Source organism: Molothrus aeneus, chromosome 19 (assembly GCF_037042795.1).
Source record: "Molothrus aeneus isolate 106 chromosome 19, BPBGC_Maene_1.0, whole genome shotgun sequence".
Lineage (NCBI taxonomy): Eukaryota > Metazoa > Chordata > Aves > Passeriformes > Icteridae > Molothrus > Molothrus aeneus.
In genome coordinates, this window is record NC_089664.1 from 693,263 (window position 1) to 715,665 (window position 22,403).

Genomic DNA, 22,403 nt, shown 5'->3' on the forward strand with positions numbered 1-22,403 from the left:
CAGCTGAGGCCACAGCCACTGCCAGACAGGGAACTGGGGGCCACTGGTTTCCTTCTGAGTGATTTCAGTTCAAGCAAGGCCATTGCTGGGCTGGAGTGAACAAGGTGCTCCTGACCCATGCTGGGAAAAGCAGGAAGTCTCCCTCCTGACAGTCTGTTAACTTCCATGGGATCAGTTCTGGGTTGGTATCTCAAGTTCTGCCTGAGCTGGTGCTTCCCTTAATGCTCAAAAACATGGTGAAGTGACCATATAAAAAAATCTTACCTCTTCTCAGAAAACGTCCCCACAAAAAAAGAAGGTTTCTATTCTGCCTGGGTATGGGAAATATTTGAAAAGTGAAGTGAGAGTCACTTAAATCTTTAGAAACAAGAAAACAAACACTGCAAAGCAGTAATTATTTGTAGGTGTCTTCATACGGGGATTTTGAAGCCTATTTCACAATTTTACAAGCTTCCTTTTATTGCCTTGGTGTTACAGAACATACAGGCATACACAGCTTAAAAAGATATCACAGAATCCCCTGAGCTGGGAGGGACCCACCAGGATCCCCCAGCCCAGCCCCTGTCCCTGCCCAGAACCCCCAGCAACCCCAGCCTGGGCATCCCTGGCAGCGCTGCCCAAAGGCTCCTGGAGCTCTGGCAGCCTCGGGGCCGTGCCCATTCCCTGGGGAGCCTGGGCAGTGCCAGCACCCTCTGGGGGAAGAACCTTGCCCTGAGCTCCAGCCTGAGCTGCCCTGGCCCAGCCCCAGCCGTTCCCTGGCTCCTGTCCCTGTCACAGAGCAGAGACTGGAGCTGCCCCTTGGAGGAAGCTGCACATTGCTCTGAAGTTTCCACTGTCATGGACCCCTCCCCAGAAAAAAACATGAGTTAGGAGATGGGAGAAGGAGCTGTAGTTCTAGGAGTGCCTGCAAAAGCATCCTTTGAAGATCATGGGTGCCTTTTCATTGGCTTTTACAGACTTTGGATTCCGTACTCAAACCCAGTTTAGCTTCAATTTAGCTCCCCTCAGCTACAAACCCAGCATTCATTCTTCACGAACTTCATACAAGCTTCATTCTTCATAATGTCACAGCTAAGCTACACCATTCAAAATCTCTGCTTAAATTCTGGCATCTCAGGCTGCAGTGTGTCACAAATGACCTGCCTCCCAAGCCCTTTCACAAGCTGTGTCTGTAGCATATGTTCTTTCAGAGTGGGCAGAAGTGATGAAGAGGCTGCAGCCTCTCTGCACCTCAGGTTGAAATGCAAATTGCAGTTCCACCTAATTTTACAGACTTCCCATTATCACATAAATCTTTAACTACTCAGAAGTGGAAACTTCACTTTGCTGTGATAAGGATATAGAAAAAAAACCACTGACACAAGCAAAAAATTAAAAAGAAAATTCAAACCAGGCAGTGTTCAACCAGTGCCTGCCATGACTCTGGGCCTGTGTGAAGAACCCCAGGCTATGTCCCCTCTCCTCCAGGGCCCTGAAACCAGCAGGGGTCCACGAGCTCCTATCTGGACAGGGCTGCTCAGGACCACCAGGACCACTGGCACTGCAGAAGCAGAGGGGCCAGGACACAACCCTGCCTCCTGTATAAATTCATTTGATTGGAGCTTATTCTAAGGACATCGCTTCACTTGAATGGAATATTTATTCAATGATTATTGACTTTTGATAATTTATGGGAGTAATTTAATAATTTCCCAGAATTCATGCCATAATAAGATGCGTTGGAAGTGCTGAAGTTTAAAATCAGAACACTCACTCATGGCAGAAGCCAGCAGAGCCACACTGCTCCAGAGAACACCCTCTACCTCATTAGCTTGGACATTAAAACTGGAAAGCAGCTGACAAAGCATCAACAGATGTCTGTCAAAGTCTGTTGGATTTTCAAGGCTGTTCCCTCAGCATGGTGAAGCCCGCCAGCTTGACAGGAATGTATTTTTTATGGAATTCCTGTACAAGTTCCTAACATCAATAAGCAAATTGTTGTGACCCCAGGGCATAAGTACAACCTGAACTCCTGGAGGAAGCCCTGGATACCAAAGAATGTATCTCCCTGCATGCCTGGAGAGTTCCACGACCCAGCTCCCCCTGCTCATTTCACTCTTCTTACCCATCAATCACCTCCAGCCACTGGGAAAGCGAACTCTGGACACAACCAGCACACCCGGAGTGGCTCCAGGCAGCGCTGCCAGGACGGTGCTGCCGCTGGGGTGGCTCAGCCCATGTGCCGCAGCCCAGGAGGCTCGGCGAGCTCGGGCTCAGGTGCGCTCCCCGGAGCATTCCCCGTGCATTCCGGAGCTTCCCGCGCATTCCTCGTGCATTCCCCATGCGCTCCCCGGTGCATTCCCCGTGTGCTCCCCATGCGCTCCCCGGTGCATTCCCCATGCGCTCCCCGTGTGCTCCCCGTGCATTCCCCATGTACTCCCCGTGCGCTCCCCGGTGCATTCCCTGTGTGCTCCCCATGTGCTCCCCATGTGCTCCCCGTGCATTCCCCATGCGCTCCCCGGTGCATTCCCTGTGTGCTCCCCGTGCGCTCCCCGGTGCATTCCCTGTGCGCTCCCCGGTGCATTCCCTTTGTGCTCCCCGTGTGCTCCCCGTGAGCGGAGCAGCCGCGGGGCTCTGGCACCCTCTGCTGACAAACCCGCGCGGGCCCGGGCTCCCTTTGCTGCGTTAGTAGCTCGGAGTTTAACAGGTTTTATCTGTCTACTCAGTTACTTCTGTAAAATTACACTGATCACAGCAGGCCCCTCTGCCCCGGGTTTGCTCTGGGAGCCGCGCACAGCCCGCACAGGGACATGCCCTACTCTCGTGTCTCCGGGCTCACCTAAACTCCTGGGTTGCCTAAAACCTCTGGGATTTATTGTCCTTTCCATCTCCCAGCACTACCCAGTTCCCTGCAGGCAGCATCGATCCTCTCCCCTATTTCTGAAAGTTTTGTATCTGGGAGGGGACCCCTCATCCACCTGAGAGAATCATCCCTGGAAGGGAACACACCTGCCAGTCCCACCCTCCTGATGCAAGATTCCCTCAGCAGTCTGCACACCACCCGTGTCACACAGCAGCTGTGACCCCTCCCTGTCCCTGAGCATGACACAGGGGGGCTCTGTGCCACCCCCTCCACCAGGGCAACCTGGCACCAAGGAACGACAGGGAGGTGACCACACACACCTTGGTCACGTGCCTGATGTGTCCAACCCCCAGTGTGTCACACAGAGACAGCCCAAGGCGCTGGCTGTGACCAGGGACACCCACCCTGCTGAACCAAGGCACAGCGTCCTGACCCTGCTGTGCTGCACGGGAAGGCTCCCAGGGAATAATGAACACCAAGAACAGAAAATTCTGTGTGCGGGCAACAGTGAAACAGAAACCTGATAGTTGGGGATGTGTTAACTTCAGAGAATCATTTTCAGTCTTGTTATCGTCTGCATTTTTCTGATTCTTGCTTTTTCTGTAGGGAAGGCTGTGAGGAGGTGACAGCACACCCTGGGTAAGGCACAGAGAGCTCAGGTGCTGAACAGACTGGCAGTTTCTAGAACTATTTCAAACCCATGCAGGCCGTACTTAGCCTGTCAAAGGGTCTGCACTTCAGGAAAAAGAATCTCAAAGGATCATTTCGCCTTCAAACCAGGATCTTAAACAAAAAACCAAAAAAACCCAAGGAATAACTTTGGAAATAGGCAATTCAGGATTTCCACCAGAATCAAAGTGTAAACAAAAATTCTCAGCAAATAGAAAAATAGCTCAGTTGAAGACACTTCACAAATTTCACTCCAAATTTTGGCTACTACTGAAAACCACTATAATATAGAAAAATTTGGAAAACTTTAAAATGTCTGGGGATTAAATAATCAGGGTGATTGTAATAGTAACATGTAAATCCTTCTTATGAGATCCAGCAGAGTTACTTTAAATGCTGACAACTCAGTCTCTCTTGAGCTCTCTCACATTAGAAGAGTTTACTTGGCTTGTTTTTTTCCCATCCTAGAACAGCTTTGTTAACACTGTTAGCACAACTCCTCTGAGGACTCAATGTAGGGCTTCAGCACTTCCCAAATAGAGCCAGGGCTGTGTCACTGTGAGTTCCTCAGACACTTTGCTCCCAGGACTTGGATTTCAAGTTTAGGCAGCAGTGTTAAGCCAGTATTACCAATATCTGTCCAGAGCTCTCTCATGGAGTGTTTGAACGTTCCCTCCTGGATCACTGAGGAAGCTTTATTATCCCTCATAAGCATATTCACTTTTTGTTTTTTTAAGCATGAAGCATCCTCTGGAGTCTGACACTTCTAAAATGCTTGTCTGGACAGGCTCTGGCAGCAGTGGCCATGGCAGCTGCAGCCCTCGTGTCACCAGATGTTTGTCCCACCTTGCCCTGCCAGGAGAGCACAGCTGGCTGGGGCTCAGCTCGCAGTTCTGGCACATGAATGAGAACAGTGGCTGAAAGGGTTTGTACAAAACCACAGGGGCTCTGGGCTGGCACACAGCAAGGTACGAATGTCCGAGTGCCGCTGCTGGGCAGGGTCAGAGCAGTGACAGGGACACGGGCTGAGCTCACCTCTGGATGAATCCCACACCTTGGGGGGTGTCCCCAGGGATCACCCACAGACACTCTGCACAGGTTTGGTAAATTGAAGTAAATGCAATCACCTCCTGATTGACACATGCTCCAGCAAATTCTCAGGTGAAACAGAGAGAATTTAATGAATTGTGGCATTTACAGAAGAAGGGAGGAAGGAAGGTTTGTTTTTGATAAAAGTACCTTTTTTCTGCCTTCTTCTTTTTATTTATTTTTATTAGTGTTGAAGCTTTCCTTCTCCCCAGGGTTTTGCTTGAATACCTCCAGATGTAGATGTAACCCTAAACAAAAAAGCTTTTACAGGATGGATGAGTAATTTTAGAAATCTGCTAAATTTTCTCCATCCTGGTCTGTTTCTCTCCCTCTCTGCCTTTCGATTCACTCACAGGAGCTGAAGCTCCACTGTGTGTGTTTCTCCTTGATCACTTTCACTCTAGACCATGTCTAACCATGAATCAAAGCACAATAATCCAAGGATTTCCTCTCAAATCACCATTTCCTCTGTTTTCCCTGTTACTAGCAAATCCCTCAGATCCCAACTGTCTGCAGCTCCTCATCTTCCGCCCCGACCGGGAGCTCCTCAGCAGCCGGAGCAGAGCCAGGGCCCTGCAGCCTGCACAGCTCCCAGGCACCCTCAGGGCCATGGGCAGCTCCTTTGCTTCTCCCAGACACAGCTACTCTGCCTTGGAAACCCTGTCAGAATTCAGACCTTCCACAAGCTATTGGTGTTTTAATTTCCAGGTTCTTGTCATGTTTAACTCAGATCTCCTTTGGAGGTTTTCTCCCTGAGATCTGATATACAGGGTCAACAACAAGCAGCTACTTGTTTTAATAACAACTTATTTCATTTCTGTTTGCCTTTTGCCCACATCACTGCCCATGAGTCCTCCCCTGTCCTGCAGGGAGTCTCCTCGTTGTTGATGGCAGCAAGGACAGGAATGCTGGAGGACAGGGAGGGTGGAGAGGCAGGAGCTGCAGCAGCGATCGGCTGCAACATCTGGTGATGGCTGAACAGCTGCAGGAGATAGTGGCTTTGTTTCTGGCTGAAGATCCTGCCTGCTACTTGAATTATAAATTAAGGGATGACCGATTGCTAGTCTGAAACCTTGACCAGTAGCTCTTGTTACAAGATCATGCCTTACAATGCATGGTGGCTTTGTTTCCCCACTCTCTGGAAAGAGCTCTGTCCTGGGCAATCCCACCAGCTGGCACCTGAGGGACTGACACCCATGCAATGTCCCTTTTCCCTCCTGTTCGTCCTGAAAAAGTTTCATTTCACTGGTCATCACCAGATGACCTCATGGTCAATTAAGGCTGCTTATCAAAGTCAATGAAGTCATTGTCAAGCACAAAGCCAGTACCTGCACCACACTCTCCTTGTACACTTCCTCACACTCGCACCCACAGCAAGAGAAACAACATTCTGCTATAAAGCAGGAAGAGTGTCCAATCCCACAAGGTCAGGACAAAGCCAAGTCACATTATTCACCACACACTGTGCACTGACTTCTTATCTCTTCCCAAGCCATCAGTATTATCTCCACCATGCCTGATAAGAAACTGCTTTCCAAACTCCTTCATGGGTAGTTGTTCCTCATGCTTTATGTCCTGAACAAGCTTAGAGACCTTCTAAGCTCAGATCTAAGATCTTCTCTAAGCTTATTCAGGAGGTAAAGGGCCAGGGAAGCAGGTTCTGAAGGCAGTGTTGATTAGCCACCAGTGGGATTAACAAGATCACCTCTGGTGGCATAAAGGGCTTTTACAAGGGATGTTGGTTTGTAATCAAGTTTGTAGAAGATGATACTAAAGGAGGAAATAAGGAGAGTCTTGAAGGTGCAGTTTTGTTCTCCTGGCAGCGCTCCTGGAAGGCCAGCACAGAGAAACCACTCCTGAAGCTCCTGGGTAGGGAGCCAGGTTTTCCCACATGTCTGGAAGATGGGTCTCCAGCAGCCTCCTCCTTGCCCTTTGGTTCTCCTTACAGTGCACAAGCAAAGGCTTTACCCTGCAGCCTCCTCCTGCCTCACCCCCAACACTTGGGTCAGACTGGGGAACAGAGTCTCCAGTTCAAAGGCTCAGGTTAATTTTCACAAGTGTTTTGAGAAGTGACATGCTCAGCCACTGTGAAACATCTGCTCAGATCAGGAGATCTCAGTAGCTACAGACGTCTCCACCGTCTTCAGAAGATGAGAAAAATGTGGCCTTGCCCAGGTTTTGGACTGTTCCACATCCACAAACATTATTTACCTGAAAGGCATGTGTTTTCTCAGTATGATTTCTTATTAGCTGTAGTTAGAGCTGCAACAATCATGCTGTAATTTTTCAGAAAGTACTACAGTTTATGCATAGTTTTAACCACCTTTTGAAAAACCTTTAAGTAGTGATGAATTGACCCATAAAATAATACAAATGTCAGAAACAACATATTATTCTCCTTTAGGCATGGGCAGGGATATCTGATTTTTGGCTGCCAAATGATTTGGCATCTGAACAGCTGGCAACAAATTCAAAGTGAAACAGCAAAACTATGGGCAACTGCTGGCAAGATTGGGATTCCTCCCCTTTGCATTTGGACATGAAATGCTATGTCTGTTCTGAGATGCTCTCATCTAATTCACTTGTTCACAGCACAGCAAGTCAGCTCCATCAAGATAGCTTGTGTCTGCACTGCTCTGCCACAAAGCCAAGAGCACCTCTGCTGTGAAGCACGACGAATGCACAAGTCCTCACTTGATCAAAGGAACCACTGGAGAGAGATCTCACCCTGTGGTTCTCTCCTGCCTCACTCCCCACTGGAGTCTGCAGATGCCTACCAGAAACTGCAGGAGCTGAAAAGCAAACCAAAGGGAGCCCTGGTGTCTCCTCTGGTATCAGCAGCCCAGCCAGCCCCACTGCTGGGGTGATGCTGGGTGACACCTGCTCGTGGTGGGCTCTGAAGGACCAGGATAGCACGTGCTGTTGTCAGCACATCTCAGCTGTATGAGAGATCAGCTCCTTGGGGTCCTCCCTAAGCCCCCAGCAGGCTGCATGGTGCACAGGGCCACCTAAGGATGGGATGGCAGCAGTGCTGGGTGCTCTGGATGCAGCCACAACACAAGGCTGTCCTGCTGCATCTCCTTGGCTCCCCACTGCTCACACCACATCTCTTTCATGGCCACACACTGGCATGGAAGCCTTGACACCTGTATGAACGTGAGCAGCACAGCCGTGTTTCTCCTGTCTATATTCCATGCCAGAGATGCAGCATAGAGCAGGGTAGGAAGCCCCAGAACAGCTCTCCCTGCATGATGAAGAGAGATCCCAGAAAAAGGGCAAGAAAGTGGAAAGGCTGAAAAGATCCAGCATTGCTGCTTGTCGCTGTCCTGTGTGTTTCCTCATCTTGTTTGAGGTCACTTTGGAGTCAATGATGACCTGACTGCACCTCTGCAGGGCATCCTTTCTCCAAGCTCTGTACAACCCTGGGCTGCTGCCATCCCTCTTCAGGGACTTCTCTTAGTCTAACAATGGAAATAAAGTGCAGGAAAACTGTTATTTAAACTCAGTTTCAGAGAGGAAATTTCTCACAGCCTGATGGCAATTAAGGAAAACATTATTTGGTGGCTGAGGAAGCCACTGACTTGGTTCTCAAATAGGGCTGGATTGGGAAGAACTGCAACATCCTCCACTTGGTAAAGGTAATCCTGGTTGAACAAGGGCATTCCTCACTGTGCCCCTCAGCCTCTCCAACGCCTCTGGGACACAAAGAGGAAATCAGAGGCGACATGCTGAAAACGGAAAATTGCAACCTCCTAAAAATTATTAATTACTTGAAATGGTAAAACAATACCCTTTGTCAAAGTGTGGGTGGTGAAGTTGGCACAGCTCCTACCAAAGAGGAACTTGATCCTCGCTGGTACAACAGCATGAAGCAGCATCCTGTGCTGATGAGACACTCGACCTGAATTTCTTTCAAAGTCCTTTTGCCACCTCTTTTAGCTTAAGACTGTGGAAAACAGGAAGAGAGAAGCAGCCAGTGACAGCAGCTACCTGAAGCAGAGACACCACAGGAGTGCAGCAAGAGGAAAGCTGCTCATTGACAGAAATTGAAGGCTGTTGGTATTTAGTGGGAGAATGCTGTGCATCACTCTAGGAAGCTGTAATAGGAATTTAGGAATTTAGAACCATGGAATAGCTTGGGTTGGAAGAGACCCTAAAGCTCATCTTCTTCCAGCCCTGCCATGGGCAGGGATGCCTTTCACTATCCCAGATTGCTCCAAGCCCTATCCAGCCTGGCTTGGAACACTTCCAGAGATGGGGAGCCCACAGTCTCTCTGGGCAACAAGTGAGGCACCAACCTGGGACTCCAGAAACTTCCATGAGACCTGCAAGCAGCAGGGGTCCGCTGTAAAGCCCCTGCTCAGCTCTCCTGGGGCACTCTAAGCCCCACACTGAGGGGTAAAGAACGAGCAGAAAGGGGCCCCAAGAGCAGTGTCTGTGCCCTGATAACATCTTCACAGTTCCAGGCTGCAGCTCTGTTTGGATATTTTCATTAACCTGGAGAAAGGCTTATTTTATATAGATTCTTTTCTTGAGAGTTGGGACACGCTTGCAGCCCTCTAGGACAAAGAACTAAGCACTAAGAACACGAAGAGAACAAATCCTGGTGTCTGAGAGGGTGGAATTCAGCCATCAGCTTCCCTTAGCTCCACCACTGGCACTGCTGTCCCTGCCTGGAGCAGGCAGGAGCTGACACAGGGCACACGTCCCCACTCTGCCCTGCTCAGCACACACAGAGGGAGCTGGCAATGACCAGGGCAGGAACTGGAAGCCACAATGGCAGTCTGTCCCCAGTGCTGGACAGCTCATCTTGATGCACAACCCCCCTGTGAATTTAAAACACTTCCTCCAGCCCCTCTCTGGCTGTGGTCAGACAGCTGATGACACACGCTCTGACAGAGCAGCAGGGCTTCTGCTGGGGCCACAGAACACTACAAAGTGTGAAAAATCTCCAAGGAAAAAAAACCAACAGGAGGCTTAAACCTTAAAAAATAATACAGATACTAAGTGGCTTCTAATGTTGGCTTGAAAGTAAGATACAGCAACAAAACATTTTTAGATTGTAGATTTAATTTAAAGAATTGCATTTCTACATTATTCCTTATTACCCAGAATGTGTTGTGTTTAATTATTTGTGACTATTAGGGTACAAAGGCAGATGCCAATTTAAACCCAAGCAAACTATTGCAAGTTCAGCAGGATGTTAAACATAAATATTTCATGGCCAAGCTGGAATATTTTCTGAAGTACTGAATATTGATTTAAATTCTGTATACTCCTTGCTTTTGAGGAGTTACACAGATGAGAATCAATGCTAACACCAACATTACAATGTACTAGTTAAATTCACTCTCTACTCATTACTTCTGTATTTCAAATTGGATTTTATGGCCAAATTCAGAAGCAAGGTGAAGCCAGTGTAACACTGTACCCACAGCCACTGCACACACTTGGAATTTCACTGCTTCACACCCACTTGCCTATGCTTAATTCATTACCTCTTTACACAGATTTTCATTCTGGCTCAGTTCAGAGTCTATGGAATTTAACTGGCAACGCTTGTCACAGATTAAAAATCAAGAAGAAAGGAGCAAGGGAAAAGCTGTAACAGATAAGAGGACTAGTAATACTAGAATACAGATGTGAAAAAGACGTCCTTCTAAGTATAACTCACATTGCCTCCCTCTTTCTGAATGCTCAGAACTAGTTCACAGGCAGCTAAATTATAATTCTGCTTCTCAGATAACAGAAACTCAATTTAATATGCTCAAAGTAAGCAGCTCTGAGACTTGGAACAGAGCTCTGGAGACCTCTGGTGCTCCTCAGGAGAAAGGAAAAGCCCAGGGCTGGCAGGGAGGACGTGCCTGCTGTATTAAAAGGCAGATGCCTTCAGAGCTCTGTATGTTCAGTCATCTCTTTATCAAGCCCTTAACTAATTAAACAATCCTCTTGTCAAAGAGGACAGTCATTGTTTGTGTGACCAATGCCCTGTAAACATAATGGGATAATCTGCCTTTCTCCTTTTTCTCTCCCTCAATTCTCCAAACAGCTGGGGGATGCGCTGCCCTGCCTGGCTCATCTGGCGTTCCCCACGCAGCATCAGAAGCCAAGCTGAGGACAATGAGGCCTCAGACACTGCAACAATCCATCTGATCCTGTGCCATCCCAGAGTCCCAGCCACGGCAGGGCTGGGCAAACAACTGGGGGGGAAAGAAGGGATTCCTGGATAGAACTGACACTTCAAACGGTATTGATCTACAACGGCAAACAATGCTCCAGCAAAAGCATTTCCATCACCCTCCTTTGACTTGGTCCTGGGGAAGAAACAATCTGCAAACACCAAAGCTTTGGTCAGATGGCACCAGGCTTGCTCTCACATCTGCACAATAGAGCAGCAAAAGCTGTTCTTCAGCTGCTGGAAGCTCAGCAAGTCCCATGTTCAGAGACAGCTCCAGCCCCGGGTACCCAAGGGAACAGCTCAGCTCACAGTAACCCTGTCTGTGGATGGGTCATGACCAACAGCAGTTACAGAGGGCAGCTATTTTCTCATGTGAAACGAGGACAGTGTTTCAATAGGTTGCAAAATTCAAAAGTTTGCCCCTCTCTGTATTCCTGATGTGGAGGTTGTCTTCCCCACAGTGCACTCCGCTCATTCCTGTCAGCAGAGCTGCACAGGTCCGTCACCCCAGGGATAGCCAGGACAAAAACCATTACCTGTCCAAGCCCTCCTTCATCAAACTGTTTTCTTACTTACACTACAGCAGCAGTCTCTACTGATTTTCTGTAAGGAATTCAAACTACCCAGTACTTGAATTTTTGAATTAAAATGCAGTAACTGAAACCAAAATTAATTACTATTGCAAGGTGCAGATTTCATAGGGCTGTCATTCCCAGGAGTGACGCAGAAAGCAGGTAGGTAGGCAGCCCTTCCCTCCCAAGTGAGGCTCCCCAAGCCCTGGGGACACAGCCTGGGACAGTCTGTCACTTCCCTCCAGTGTGCTCTGGAGGCAAAGGCCACACAGGACTCTACTGGCCAGAACTGGTGACCATAGCATCACTGCCATTCACTCCTATGTGTTGATTTGACTAAGAAGGGAATGTGGTGTTTCTGTGAGGAGTGGGGAGGAGGAGGAAGGGGCGATGGGAAGGGAAGGCTGTATAATATCCAAATGTGAAAACCTTTCAGTGTCCATCAAATGTGTGAAGTGGCCCCGAGGCTGCCAGAGCTCCAGGAGTGTCTGGACAGTGCTCTCAGAGATGCACAGGGTGGGATTGTTGGGCTCTCTGTGCAGGGATAGCAGCTGGACTTGATGATCCCAGGGGTCCCTTCCAGCTCAGAGTTTTTGGTGATTCTAACAGAAAGCTTGACATCCTCCAAGGTCAAATCCATCCTTAACTGTATTGTTGAAATTTCTGACTGAATTGTCCAAATTCCCCAAACCTCCACTGACTCCCCAGGAAGTACCTGACAGAGCCATTTCAGCAGAATATGGGGAGGACAAAGGGTTTAGCACAAGGACAACTCTGATCTTCTCCTGATCAACATCCTCCCTCACAGCCCAGCTCTGGGGAGAATCCCGTCCCCTGCTTCTCCACAGAACACTTCAGACAGGGTTCAGTGGTGACCTAGAGCCCAACTCCCAGCTAAAGGCAGAGTGAAGCACCCCCCACCCCACCACAGATCCACCAGGACAGAACAGAGTGACAAACGTCATCTGTGTGCACACTCTTCTGAGGAACTCACAGACGTGTCCAGGTGTCCCATCTTCCCTCAGCCCCACCTTGGACAATCTGCCACTTGGCTTAAAGCTCCTCCAAAGGAGACACAACAGTGCTGTGCCCTGTGCTCAGGAGGGAATGAAACCCAGGAGACAGCACGTACAATGCAAAGTCTTTCTTTTTGCACCTCATCTAGGCCACAGCAGAGGAAAAAAATAATGCAAAACTGCTCTATTTTTAACCTGCCACCAAGAGAGACTTTGCAGAGCTATGTTCAAATCTGAACAAGTTCCTCATCTCAATCCAAGTTAAACTCAGTAAGCGTAAAGCAAACATCCCAAATGGAATATATCAAAGCCAAAATGATGTTATCCTAGCAAAATTGCAACATTTTCCATATCTGTAACCAGAAAAAGAGTAATATCAGCCTTAAGGCTCTTTTTCTTGCTCTCTCCCTTGTTTGTTTTCTCCCTCCCCACCTCATTGCTGCAGCCAAGTTTTAAACAATATCCATGAAAATAGCAGCTTTCAATCTGTTCCTGGAGCAGCCAAGTTAATGAGGCCACGCGGCATCCCAGGGCACTCCGGAGGGAAGGGCTCCCACTGCTCGTTACTGCAGCCTGTGCTGCTCTCAAAAATGTAAAACATTCCAAACTGGCAAGCACTTCCCTCCCCTTCTCCCCCAGTCTCCAAGTAAGAGAGGGCTCAGACTTCCAAACACATATTGTGGAAAGAATGAAGCAATTCTGGAAAAAATGAAAGACCGGTTTGCCTTTCTAAATTTAAAGATTTATAAATCAATGCAAATCTTTTTCAAAAAGGAAAAAAAGAAAAGCCAGCAGAACACTCCTGCGAGTTCTAGCACAGCCATCAGAGAGTTGTAGAAACAAGTACCTGTTTTTCCTGACCTACATTTGCAGGCTGGCAGGAAATCAATGTTCATGTCAAATTACAGCAGATTTTGAACAGACTTGCATATGCCCTCCAATCTCAGCTATTAAATCTGTTTGGGCCCAGGGAGTGAATGTTTGGTATGAAAGGTGCCACTTTCTACAGTGACACATGCTGGGTATTATGTGAATGCAGGCAGGTTGTCTTTTGGTAGTAACACTAAAAATGGGAAGGGATTTTCCATTGGAGTTGGTTCAACTAGAGACATCTTCCTTTCTTTGAACTGCTCTACACATTCTCTCCTATATTTACCATAACAGCCATGTGGTTAAGCAGACACAACCACAAAAAGCCAACGTGGAGCTTTGTCCCACAGGCCTGGCTATGAAACAGCTCCACAGGGAGAGCCGCCGGTGTGGGCAGGGGCTGGGTAACAACAGCACCCAGCAAACAGCACTGGGGGCTGAGGAGAGACAGGACCCACAGCCAGGACAGACAAGGGACAGAGCAGCCCAAGGACAGCCTCTCGCCTGCACCAACCGTCACCCCAGCACAGGCAGCAGTCCCTGGGACTGTTGTTCTCTGAGTGAGGTTGTGCTTTACCTGCCTCACAGTGCAGCCCGTTCCTGCATCTGAAATTTCAGAAGTGGTCTGGCCCATGCCAGGCAATGGAAAAGGCGGCAGAAGTGGGAAAGTAACACAGCACTACACTCAGCCTTAGAAATGAACCCAGTCTTTCTCTTACAGAATGAGAAATTTTTTCCACTCTAGACCACTGAAGCTACTACAGGGAGCTGGGAAATGAGGCTGCTACTGATCAACTTTGTGTTTGGTATTACTGCCAGGCCCTTATTCCTACAGATGCACCTTTGCCACAATAGCCCAGTGACTCATGGCCTGTCCTAGAAATCAGGGTCTGCAGTGAAGATGGTGGGTTCTTCCTGCTTCTAACTGGCTTAAAAAACACGGCAGGAAAAGAAGGCAAAGTAATCCAGATTTTCCAAATATCCAGGGAAGACTGAACCCCATGGAATGGAAAGGAATGGACATCTCGGGCAGTTACATGAACCCCCAAGCTCGGCATCTGCAATGATCTGGTTTAACATAAGCTTGCAAAAACTGTGTGATGGAAACACATTGAAAGTTTCCTTTATTTTCATGCCCATTTTCAGATCTCTGTCATTTCACAATGTCCATATTTCACTAAAATTAAAATCAGTGTGTTGCAAAACACATTCAAGACAAAAGTTTCAATTAAGCCTTTAAAAAGATGCTTTTCACAATCGTAGCAGAAACTCTTTAAAATTGCATCTTCCTCAGGCCAAGTCAAACGTGCCCAAAGAGGCTGCAGATGCAAATCCCGGGAATGCACTGGCAGCAAAACTCCCACCTCTTCACAGCCTTGTGAGTAGGAATTACTGATACTAACTAGCCTGAGCCTAAAACCCCCACGGTACCCTGCTGAACTCCAATCACAGGCTGACATAAAGTCAAGGAGCCAGACATCCATTAGCAGCAATCTGAACAGCCCAGTGTTTTGGGGGCTGCTGGTTTTGCTTATGTTTTTTGATTTATACCTCATAACTGCAAAACTAATGAGATTCTAATGAAAAGTGGGACATTACTCATTTAGGTTCCCCCCTGGAGGTTCAGTTTATTTCCAACAAGCATGCTGCTCATTAAAACAGGAGGTGATGGTTTTAAGAAGCTGAAACATGAACCTGTTCCCAAATGTGCATGGTCTGAAATGACACCGTGGTTTCTTCTGCAGCTGACAGTTTTACTGCCTTTATCTACATTATTTTCATCATATAGATTTTTTAAACTGGTTACTTCTAAATAAATAAGAAACATCTAATCTGTATATCAAGTAATGTAATTATTTTTAATAATTATTTTTTAAAAAGTCAACCCTCTCCATATTTGCTTCTTCGCTGCCCTACACAAATCAAATGTAAATAATGACTAAACTATAAAACTGTTTGGAATTGTTTTTTAAAAATGGAATTGTACTTAATATTGAGAAACCAAGTAGGTGCACAGATCATTAAAAATATGTATCTGTATAATTCTCCTTACTGAAAAAGCTAATGTCACAACTTCAGTTATCAGACACTTCCAAAGTGTACCCACAAATTACCAGCATCAGGCAAAGCAACCCCTTCGAAAATCCTTTCCTTAGTGACACACAGGTCTGTAGCACAGAGGTGAAGCTGCTCACCTCCAAAGCTCTCTGGAATAATTGTTCCTCAGCCATACACCTCCCATCTCTGACCTCTGGATGGGTCTCATGGAATTCCTATGGAACCAAGAGTGCTTTGCATGGCTGCTGCAGCTTGGGCACTGCAGAGCTCCCGTCCCTCCTACACCAGGGCCATGAGAAATGAAACACTGAACCAGAGCTTCTAAAAAAGCATTTAAATTAGGCAGTGAAGTTTGAAACATGGAGCATTTGAACTGCCTGTTCATCATGGCTGAGGCACTGGGCCCACCAGTTACTGGAGGCAGGGACTCCAAATTGGCAGTGTTGGCTTTCCGGCATCCCATCAACCCCTGACTCCTCCAGACACAAACCAGAAATGCACCAACGACAAATTAGGGAGGGACAATTTTAAGAGTTCATTCATGAAAGCACATTCAGTTCCTGCCTCATGGCTGTATTGCACAACCCAATGTAAAAGATTTTGATTCCAGAGGGAAACTTCTCTGGAGTTTAGGCTTACCCAGTCCCTCCCCTCCAGTTTCTTCTGGTGTCTCCTAAAGAGCCAGGCTGGGAGAACTGGGGATGTTTAGCCTGGAGAAGAAAAGGCTCCATGGAGACCTCAGAGCTCCTTCCAGTGCCTGAAGGGGCTCCAGAAGAGCTGGAGAGGGACTGGGGACAAGGGATGGAGGGACAGGACACAGGGAGTGGCTCCCACTGCCAGAGGGCAGGGATGGGTGGGATATTGGGAATTAGGAATTGTTCCCTGTGAGGGTGGGCAGGCCCTGGCACAGGGTGCCCAGAGCAGCTGGGGCTGCCCCTGGATGTGTCCAAGGCCAGGCTGGACAGGGCAGCCTGGGACAGTGGAGGTGTCCCTGCCATGGCAGGGGTGGAATGGGATGGGCTTTAAGGTCCCTTCCAACCCAAACCATTCCATGGTTCTATGATTCCTTCTCTTCCTAAATGCTACAATTTGGGTACTAAAGCATCTGTGTTGTTCAAGCACTCTACCCCAGTCAACAGCATCACCTGGGGGCTTTAGGGGAACAGCCAGTTCAATCTGCTAAATCTTAAATACCATTTTCTTTCTGGAGATGATAAACAGTTCAGTAAGTGACCCTGCAGCATTCACTAAAGATGAATGTCCCACAAAGCAAGCACAAGAAAGATAAGTGGTTCCACCCATCTGAACAAACATTTCCTCCCAGTCACACCCTCTGCACATAAAAGCAGGAATCTTTCTAAACACACACTGAACAATTCTAGTGGAAGGTCACAAACAATAACAATGGGTAATTAAAACAATAATCAGGCTTAGTAAGAGAAAAAATTAAAAGTAAATTGCTCATCTTTTTTTTTTTTTCAAACTGCCCAAGCCTCAGCAAGAACATGTTTTGGACAGAAGAGGATTTGAACTTAAAAGATTACAACAAGCTGCTGTTCATCACCAAAAGAAAAGTCTCCCCACTTTTGGTCCTGTGAGATTGACTGTGGAGCAAAGGGACTGTGTGGGACAAAGGAGGACAGACTATAAGAGCCTTGCTGAAGATGTGATGTGCTAAAGTAGTACACACAAGAAGGAATCTCCAGGCTGAACACATCCAAGTCAGAGCTGGCCCTGACTCATCCCACCACCATGCCCTGCTCGGCTCCCAGTGCTCCTGCCTGGGGGAATGGCAGTGCTGGGAATGGCAGTGCTGGGAAGGGAAGGGAAGGGAATGGCAGTGCTGGGAAGGGAAGGGAAGGGAAGGGAAGGGAAGGGAAGGGAAGGGAAGGGAAGGGAAGGGAAGGGAAGGGAAGGGAAGGGAAGGGAAGGGAAGGGAAGGGAAGGGAAGGGAAGGGAAGGGAAGGGAAGGGAAGGGAAGGGAAGGGAAGGGAAGGGAAGGGAAGGGAAGGGAAGGGCATTTTTTTGAAAACAGAACCAGTATGTTCATTTGGAGTTTTCTGTGAGGAATGAAATCAGATTAAGAACAACTACAATTCTGCAGAATTACACCTGATTTCTTAATTGAAACAAGTGCTGCCATCTTCAAAACAGAGGGAGATACACCAAAATACACCAGACTGGCCTGGAAGCCACAGGCTGGGAGTGTACCAGGCAGTGCTAGCTCCAGTTTTACATGGCAAACTGAAACACTGAGGGAGACAAGGCATTTCCATTGCCACGAGGCACATGCACACCTTCAGCTCTTGGGATCAGGGAGTTATTTCTTATTTTTCAAAGCACTCAGCTTAATATATACCCAAGGGATACTGGTACAGCTGTGTTGCTCCATGTTTGTTATTGAGTAGCTCTCACTAAACTATCCCAACCAGGTTGGTGGGAAAAATTATTAAAGATTTTAGGCAGAGCAGCACATTTTAGGTAATGGAGCTGAAGGAGAGATTTTGTGTCATTTAAACCTCCCCCACTATTCACTGAGGTTGGTCTACAGGTAATAAACTACTTATCTAGCTCTTTCCTCCCTAAAGAGAATCCCCTCATCACAGCTGTCCTTCACCAATCCTACTCCCTGACACTACCCTTACTGCTCTCTATTCCACAAATCCCTTTGCTTTTTCCTTTCAGGGACAATTTAATTGAAACTCTGAACACTGCTCTGGGTGTGCTCAGCTTCCAGACAGCTGCCTCTGTCTGAGACCTCTATGGAGGAATTCAGAATAGAAGTCAGGTTTTTGTGGAACACAGAATTCCCTTTTATCCTGGAATACACCGCCCTCTGCATCCCCTGACTGCAGTGACAAGTGAGGCACCAGCTGTGACAGACTTTCAGCTTTCTTAACTCCTCATTCCAGAGCACATACATCTTTAAAACTGAAAAAAGCAACAGTTCTTGGGGGAAAAAGGTTGGTATGTGGTCATGTAATTCAAGCCTGCCATAACTCACACCCACGTTGTGGTAGTTTGGTGGTGTGCAGGCATCCTTAGCTCTGGCATTTCCTCAGTTTAGGCTCCTCCTTGCATTAGAAATCTAAATACTGCTTTTATCGTACCACACCATAAACTATTGTGCAGAAAAAGTAGCATCCCTAAAGAACAATTCTTCAGCATGAAAGCTTGATGCCTTGCTAGAATGAAGCCACAATCCCTGGCTCCTCATTCACAGCCCATCCCTGGGACAGCAGCACATCTGTGAACAAGCCCAAGCACACGAGCACTCTAACTGTGCCTGAAATGCAGCACACGACGGAGCAGCACAGCTTGCACAAACCATAGCTCCGGAGAGAGCCACGGGCTGAGATCAAAGAGAGAAACTGGAAAGCAACTGGGTTCCTAAAGGACTCAGGCTGACAAGGCCGGCATTCGCGGAAGTACAGATCCCAACAGCCTTCCCGTATTCTCAGAGCAGACAAATGAAGAATAATATTGACGCCATCGGCGTCGAGGGGGAGATAATGGCATTGTTCCCTGGGGATGCTGCGTGCTGGGCGTGGGGGGAGGATGGGACAGCAGCGACCGAGCCGGAGCAGAAGCGGTTGTTAAGGGAACAAGCAGGAAAGGTGAAACAATGGCTGAGATAAGAAGCATCTCAACAAAACCGCACCACACTGTGGGTTTACGCGGCGAGGAGCGGGAGCTCGGCCCCCCCGCGTGAGGCGTCACTGCCAGGCCGGGCCGGCGGCAGCGAAGGGAGCGGGGCCTGCGCGAGCCGGGCCCTGCTGTCTCCCAAACCCGAGAGAAGAGGACCAGGGAAATCACGGAGTCCCGGACTGCTTCGGGTTGAAAGACACCTTAAAGTTCATCCAGTCCAACCCTGCCATGGCAGGGACACCTCCCACTGTCCCAGGCTGCTCCAAGCCCTGCCCAGCCTGGCCTTGGGCACTGCCAGGGATCCAGGGGCAGCCCCAGCTGCTCTGGGCACCCTGTGCCAGGGCCTGCCCACCCTGCCAGGGAACAATTCCTAATTCCCAATATCCCACTCATCCCTGCCCTCTGGCAGTGGGAAGCCACTCCCTGTGTCCTGTCCCTCCATCCCTTGTCCCCAGTCCCTCTCCAGCTCTCCTGGAGCTCCTTCAGGCACTGGAAGGAGCTCTGAGGTCTCCCTGGAGCCTTTTCTTCTCCAGACCTAATCCCAATTCTCTCAGCCTTTCCTCCTAGGACAGGTGCTCCAGCCCACTCTCTATCAAACCCTTCCTAAGAGCACCACATACAGACCTTTCCAGCCTTTGCTCTGTGGGCATTGTTGCAATCAGCTCCATTAAAGGTAAAACTTTAGGATCTCTTACAAAGAAAGATTTCTTGGAAACAGCCAACTCCACTGTCACAAGATCCTGTCCAGTGACCTTCACCCAAAATCTCCTTCTTTCTAGGAATAAATGACAAATGCTCTGCCCGCCCTCGCTCTCATGGCTTTGCGCACAGGGCACACTTGGCAGTGGATAATCTGCTCCTGTAAGTAATAAGCTACAAATTGCAGAAACGCCAGGATCTAAAATCAGTTTCTGAGAACAAAAACAGCTGGTATAGAAACAAAAGCCAGATATTCTCCTGGCTACTGGCTGCATTTTTTTTTTTAAATTTAGCTTAAAACAAAATTTTAAAACTCTGCTTGGAACCCAAACAGTCTCTAGCTGAAAATGTGGTGTCTAGCCTGAAAAACAGAGGCTTGTGGACACCATGCCAACAGCACAGGATTCCCATGGACCTGGTGTTTCTCAGGCCCTTAATGTGGTTCAGCCTAGGCAAGTAGTTTCAGGATTCCCAGTTTAAAATCTACAACACACATCTGCCATTCATTCTAGTTTTTCATTTTATTTCTTACTTCTCCAACCAGCTCCAAATGGTTTTATGAGTTCTCGCAATCCGGTACTAATCAGTTACTCATGGTGAGGAGTCCCCGCTTCCTCCGAAAGGCTCCCTTTGCATGGGGAGCCAAGCTGTGCATTTCATCAGCTGCATTTTGCCAGAAACAACAGCAACTACTTGATAAAACAAGACTGTTTGGAGTGTTGTATGCCTGATTACAGGACACAGAAAACTTCTAACACAGCATTGGGCATTTTCTACCCTTCTCCCATCAGCTCACCACATTAAGTTGAAGTGACTAAGTGACTCCTCTACTAATGAGACTAATTTCCCACTTTGGAGAAGGGGACTTCAAGAGACTTCAGGGAAAATTTGTGAGAAATTTTCATCCAGCTGTATGAAAAGAATTCCCATTCAGAAACACCACTGGCTTAAAACTTTTATTGGATATGTCCCAAAAATCAGATGGTCAGTATTTTCCTCCCACACATCAGCTGTGTGAGATGAAATGCTGCAGACATGGCAGGTGAAGGCAGTTACTCTCAGAAGTGATTCTGAAATACAAACACAATTATCTCTGCTTCCCTGCTCTTCTTGTTTCAAACACAACACACACACTGCACTCCTGAGCTGTGGATGAATCCCTTGTCACCATGGCACAGGAGCCCCCAGACCTCAGGCACAGAAACTAGAACATTCTTTTTGCTGAATGAAGACTTTTTTTCTGGTAAAACAGCTGAAACTAACAATTCTGTTTCTGTCCTTATGAGTTTCTATTCAATTCTATCCAAGCTATTATAATTAAGAGACCTTCACTAAAAAAAAAAAATCTTTCAGAAGCTCTTGTTTCTTTGCATGGCACACGTGACAGGCACAGCTTCATAATTTAGGCATCTATTATTGCTGTCCTGCTCATGACACATCTGGCTCTGATCAGCACAAATGGTGGATAAAGATTTCCCTTTCTTGAGGCTGAAGGACTGGTTGCTTCTTTCGGGCTTCACCAGGCCAAACCAGTGACTCGGATGGGGTCCTATGGGAGCAGACAGGAGAGTGAGTTTGTGGTTCTGCCAGACTGTCCCAGGAATGACAACGCTACAGCCAGAGGACAAATGTCTCCTCGTTATCAGCCCAGCCTAACAAATAGCTGATAATGGAAGGACAGACACTGGAGAAACGTCCCTCCAGTTTCCTGTTTGAGTAATGCAACCCTCCCTGCCTGATCTCACACTCACAGCATCAGGCTGCACCCAGGCCAGCTTTAGCGTTTCTTTTATGCTTTACTGTTTACATCCTGCCTTCACCCTCCACATGTTTCCTATCCCCAGCTCCTGAAGGTAAATCATGAGCTTTGGCTATTGCACAACACAGCCTCTCCAGGGACCTTTGATATTCTCCTCCAGATGGCTGAGTGGACAATAACCTTCCTTCCACATCCTCTACACTCAGATTCTGATTGACCAATTTGACCAAACTGAAAATGAGGTACAGATATAATTCCTTGATCTTCTTTATTTTTATTTTCATCCCGGAAAAGGTTGAAAAATTCCTGGGAACAAGCTTGTATTGTGTACAGTATCTCACTGAATTTGCTTGGAAGCCCTGCTATGGTGGCACGTTCTCAGGCAGTTGCACTTGTGATGTCAATAATGAGTGGCAGGAAAACATTAGAGAATCAGAGAAAAGCAGAGCTGGAAGGGCTCTTACAATCTCATCTAATGTTCCTTTCTTGCCTAAAGGCAGAATTAACTCCATTTTCAACAGAGACCTAAATCAAATCTCTAAACCTTTACACTGATGTTTGACAGCTCAAGAGAGAAAGTCTTTCATTGGTAAAATTAGCAAAAAATGAAAAAAGAAAACCAGAACCTGCAAGCCAGCAGCAAACATGCTTCCAAGAGATCACCCTAAGTAATGAATGCTGTTTTATTAGTTAATAGAATCATGTACATGTTACAGAGTATCCTGAGAAGGAAGGAAGGAAGGAAGGAAGGAAGGAAGGAAGGAAGGAAGGAAGGAAGGAAGGAAGGAAGGAAGGAAGGAAGGAAGGAAGGAAGGAAGGAAGGAAGGAAGGAAGGAAGGAAGGAAGGAAGGAAGGAAGGAAGGAAGGAAGGAAGGAAGGAAGGAAGGAAGGAAGGAAGGAAGGAAGGAAGGAAGGAAGGACTCCAAGGGAGGAGAATGCTGTCAGGAACAGCTAGTCTTGGGCCACACATGGCAACAGGCAGGAGCTTGTCCCCCACCTTCTG

The 22,403-nt window shown here is 47.6% G+C and overlaps 1 protein-coding gene across 5 annotated transcripts in view; it reads right to left on the reverse strand.

Moving 5' to 3' along the window:
• The window catches only part of EXD3 (exonuclease 3'-5' domain containing 3), a 252,729-nt gene that overhangs the window by 201,009 nt on the left and 29,317 nt on the right, over positions 1–22,403 (reverse strand). Inside the window, exon 1 of one of the 5 annotated variants that reach the window (XM_066562819.1) lies at positions 2,105–2,193. The exons of the other annotated variants lie outside the window; for them this stretch is intronic. The gene's annotated coding sequence lies outside the window, so the exon portion shown is untranslated. Of the gene's footprint in view, positions 1–2,104; positions 2,194–22,403 lie in introns of those variants that run through there. 5 annotated transcript variants of the gene reach the window in all.